The following is a 5,000-nucleotide window of genomic DNA, read 5'->3' on the forward strand; positions in this document are numbered from 1 at the left end:
ATAAGTGTCATTGAAGCTCTGGCAGGGGGAGACACTACTAGGTCCCAGCTGTCACCCCCCCTCTAAAAAATTCATTTCTTGGTATTTTGAGCTGAAATTTTGCACAGAGGTTGGCAAAAATCCAATCCAACTTTATTAATTTTTCCAGAATTTTTCGAGGTCGGGAAGTATTTGTTTTTATTTTCCTACCATTAAAAATCGAGGAAATCGGAAAAAATAGGAACCGGCTCGGAATGACCCCAAATTCAGTGGGCAGCCTCATAAAATATGGCTGATTTTACTGGATTGATTTCATGTGGAAAGCACGACGTTTTGTTGTAGGAATGCGGGAACCCCGGCGGCTCGCCTGCCGCGGCCAGCGACGTCGGGCTGGCCCCTGCAGCGCCTAGCCTCTCCCACGCGGGGGGCAGGCCAGAGCGCGGGGGGCCAGGGCCCGAAGGCAGCCCCCCCGCGGGCGAGAGAGCAAGCCAGCAGGGGCTGTCGCCTGCCGCGGCCAGCGACGTCGGGCTGGCCCCTGCAGCGCCTAGCCTCTCCCACGCGGGGGGCAGGCCAGAACGCGGGGGGCCAGGGCCCGAAGGCAGCCCCCCCGCGGGCGAGAGAGCAAGCCAGCAGGGGCTGTCGCCTGCCGCGGCCAGCGACGTCGGGCTGGCCCCTGCCGCGGCCAGCGATGTCGGGCTGTCGCCTGCCGCGGCCAGCGACGTCGGGCTGGCCCCTGCAGCGCCTAGCCTCTCCCACGCAGGGGGCAGGCCAGAACGCGGGGGGCCAGGGCCCGAAGGCAGCCCCCCCGCGGGCGAGAGAGCAAGCCAGCAGGGGCTGTCCGCGCGTCGCGCAGCGCGGCATGGCTGCGGGGGCCGCGCTAGCGCGCGCCCAAGCGCCCAAGGGCCCCCAAGGGCCCCAGGCCCTCAGGCCCCAGCGCCCCAGCGCCCAGCGCGGGCGGGCGCGCGCGCGCGTGTGGTCTTTGAGGGGCGCCGGCCTGGTGGCTCCCTAAAGAGCAATAAGTGTCATTGCAGCTCTGGCAGGGGGAGACACTACTAGGTCCCAGCTGTCACCCCCCCTCTAAAAAATTCATTTCTTGGTATTTTGAGCTGAAATTTTGCACAGAGGTTGGCAAAAATCCAATCCACCTTCATTAATTTTCCCAGAATTTTTCGAGGTCGGGAAGTATTTGTTTTAATTTTCCTACCATTAGAAATCGAGTAAATCCGCAAAACTAGGAACCGGCCCGGAATGACCCCAAATTCAGTGGGCAGCCTCATAAAAATATGGCTGATTTTACTGGATTGGTTTCATGTGGAAAGCACGACGTTTTCTTGTAGGAATGCGGGAACCCCGGCAGCTCGCCTGCCGCGGCCAGCGACGTCGGGGACGCTGGCCTGCGCTGTCGAGCCCGCGAGGGCTGTCTCCGCGGCAGGCCCCCCCTGAACGGGGCACGACAGGCCACCGCGCTGGCTCGTCCAGCGTCGACAGTCCCTCGTCCAGGTTTCAGATCGCGCCAAGTCGAACCCATGACCTGCTCAAGCCATCGTGCGCTGCCGAATTCGCATCTGCGTGTAGGCTGCCATTCCACGCGGCAGCCCCTGTTTTCGTCAGCGTGCCCCCCTGACGAATTTTCCTGCCTGGCCCAGTCCAGCGTCCAGCCCCTGTTCGTCGAAAAATCTGCGCTGCCGATTTTCCACGCGGCAGCCCCTCTTTTCGTCAGCGTGCCCCCCTGACGAATTTTCCTGCCTGGCCCGGCCAGTCCAGCCCCTGTTCGTCGAAAAATCTGCGCTGCCGATTTTCCACGCGGCAGCCCCTCTTTTCGTCAGCGTGCCCCCCTGACGAATTTTCCTGCCTGGCCCGGCCGGTCCAGCATCCAGCCCCTGTTCGTCGAAAAATCTGCGCTGCCGATTTTCCACGCGGCAGCCCCTGTTTTCCTCAGCGTGCCCCCCTGACGAATGTTCGTCGAAAAATCTGCGCTGCCGATTTTCCACGCGGCAGCCCCTCTTTTCGTCAGCGTGCCCCCCTGACGAATGTTCGTCGAAAAATCTGCGCTGCCGATTTTCCACGCGGCAGCCCCTCTTTTCGTCAGCGTGCCCCCTGACGAATTTTCCTGCCTGGCCCAGTCCAGCGTCCAGCCCCTGTTCGTCGAAAAATCTGCGCTGCCGATTTTCCACGCGGCAGCCCCTCTTTTCGTCAGCGTGCCCCCCTGACGAATTTTCCTGCCTGGCCCGGCCGGTCCAGCCCCTGTTCGTCGAAAAATCTGCGCTGCCGATTTTCCACTCCGCAGCCCCTGTTTTCGTCAGCGTGCCCCCCTGACGAATTTTCCTGCCTGGCCCGGCCAGTCCAGCGCCCAGCCCCTGTTCGTCGAAAAATCTGCGCTGCCGATTTTCCCCGACGAACCTGCAGCTGCACAAATCCGCGCTGCCACTGCCCCATTGTCTGGACCAACAGTCTTTTCCATCAAGCCCTGGACTATAAATCGTCCAGACTCATCGCCAGCACCCGCTGCCGATTCTGCCGACTTTGCCGATTTCGTCGGCGCTGCCGATTCCAACACTGCCCGCCGTGCCTGAACCAGCGCTGTTTCGTCAGCGTGTCCCCTTGACGAATTTCCCTGCCTGGCCTGGACAGTCCATCTTCCAGCCCATGTTCATCGAAAAATCTGCGCTGCCGATTTCCCCGACGAACCTGCAGCTGCACAAATCTGTGCTGCCGATTTCCCCCCCTGTCGGCATGGCTGCCGCTGCCCCGATGTCCAGACCAACAGTCTTTTTTGTCGACTTTGCCGATTTTGTCCGCGCTGCCGATTCCAACACTACCCCCTGCATCCAAACCAGCATTGTTTCGTCAGCTCTTCCCCTGACGATTTTAGCCCTGTAACAAACAGTAGGCCTCCAATCCCGCCAACGGGAGCCAAGTTGATAGGGAAGAGAATTGAATGACGCGCCTGGTCCTCGCACCCCGCCACCCGAGGGGCCTTTTTCCCGGCAGCCTCTGAAAAACTCTAGCTTTCACGGTCCTCGCCGCCCCTCACCACCATGGCAGGCCTCTAATCCCACCCATCAGCAGTTGTAGCCGATAGGGCAGTGATTTGAATGACGCGTCGCGGGCCTCCGGGTCATCTCACCCGGCCATTAATTGGAGCGTTTTTGGCTGGCCGAGGATGGGGGGATGGATCTCTTCTTCCGAAAAAGCAAACAGTACATCGGGAGTTATGTTGACGGGGCATGGAATTGAATGACCCGTCGCGGGCCGCCGGGTCATCTCACCCGGCCATCCCGGGGAGCGTTTTTCCCGGCAGCATCGGGGAAACTCTTGCTTTCACTGCCCGCTGCCCAAGTCCCCACTCGAATCGGCCCCCCGCGCCAACAAGCCAACGCTGCCGAATCGGCAGACACTGCTGCCGAATCTGCCGACACTGCCCCGCGGGCTGCCACTGCCCCAGTGTCTAAACCAGCGGTCTTTCTCATCGAGCCTTGGACTATCCAGTCCGTCCTGACTCATCGCCAGCACCTGCTGCCGATTCTGCCGACTTTGCCGATTTTCTCGGCGCTGCCGATTCCAACACTGCGCCCACCGTGTCTGAACCAGCGCTGTTTCGTCAGCGTGTCCCCTCGACGAATTTTCCTGCCTGGCCTGGACAGTCCACCGTCCAGCCCGTGTTCGTCGAAAAATCTGCGCTGCCGATTCTGCCGACTTTGCCGATTTCGTCGGCGCTGCCGATTCCAACACTGCCCGCCGTGCCTGAACCAGCGCTGTTTCGTCAGCGTGTCCCCTCGACAAATTTTCCTGCCTGGCCTGGACAGTCCATCGCCCAGCCCATGTTCGTCGCAAAATCTGCGCTGCCGATTTTCCCCGACGAACCTGCAGCCGCACAAATCTGCGCTGCCGAATCTGCCGACACTGTCCCGCGGGCTGCCACTGCCCCAGTGTCTAAACCAGCAGTCTTTCTCGTCGAGCCTTGGACTATCCAGCCCGTCCAGACCCATCGCCAGCACCCGCTGCCGATTCTGCCGACTTTGCCGATTTCGTCGGCGCTGCCGATTCCACCACTGCCCGCCGTGCCTGAACCAGCGCTGTTTCGTCAGCGTGTCCCCTCGATGAATTTTCCTGCATGGCCCGGCCAGTCCAGCGTCCAGCCCATGTTCGTCGAAAAATCTGCGCTGCCGATTCTGCCGACTTTGCCGATTTCGTCGGCGCTGCCGATTCCAACACTGCCCGCCGTGCCTGAACCAGCGCTGTTTCGTCAGCGTGTCCCCTCGACAAATTTTCCTGCCTGGCCTGGACAGTCCACCGTCCAGCCCGTGTTCGTCGAAAAATCTGCGCTGCCGATTCTGCCGACTTTGCCGATTTCGTCGGCGCTGCCGATTCCAACACTGCCCGCCGTGCCTGAACCAGCGCTGTTTCGTCAGCGTGTCCCCTCGACAAATTTTCCTGCCTGGCCTGGACAGTCCATCGCCCAGCCCATGTTCGTCGCAAAATCTGCGCTGCCGATTTTCCCCGACGAACCTGCAGCCGCACAAATCTGCGCTGCCGAATCTGCCGACACTGTCCCGCGGGCTGCCACTGCCCCAGTGTCTAAACCAGCAGTCTTTCTCGTCGAGCCTTGGACTATCCAGCCCGTCCAGACCCATCGCCAGCACCCGCTGCCGATTCTGCCGACTTTGCCGATTTCGTCGGCGCTGCCGATTCCACCACTGCCCGCCGTGCCTGAACCAGCGCTGTTTCGTCAGCGTGTCCCCTCGATGAATTTTCCTGCATGGCCCGGCCAGTCCAGCGTCCAGCCCATGTTCGTCGAAAAATCTGCGCTGCCGATTCTGCCGACTTTGCCGATTTCGTCGGCGCTGCCGATTCCAACACTGCCCGCCGTGCCTGAACCAGCGCTGTTTCGTCAGCGTGTCCCCTCGACAAATTTTCCTGCCTGGCCTGGACAGTCCCATCGTCCAGCCCATGCTCGTCGAAAAATCTGCGCTGCCGATTTTCCCCGACGAACCTGCAGCCGCACAAATCTGCGCTGCCGA

This window comes from Populus nigra, chromosome 2 (genome assembly GCF_951802175.1).
Source record: "Populus nigra chromosome 2, ddPopNigr1.1, whole genome shotgun sequence".
NCBI lineage: Eukaryota > Viridiplantae > Streptophyta > Magnoliopsida > Malpighiales > Salicaceae > Populus > Populus nigra.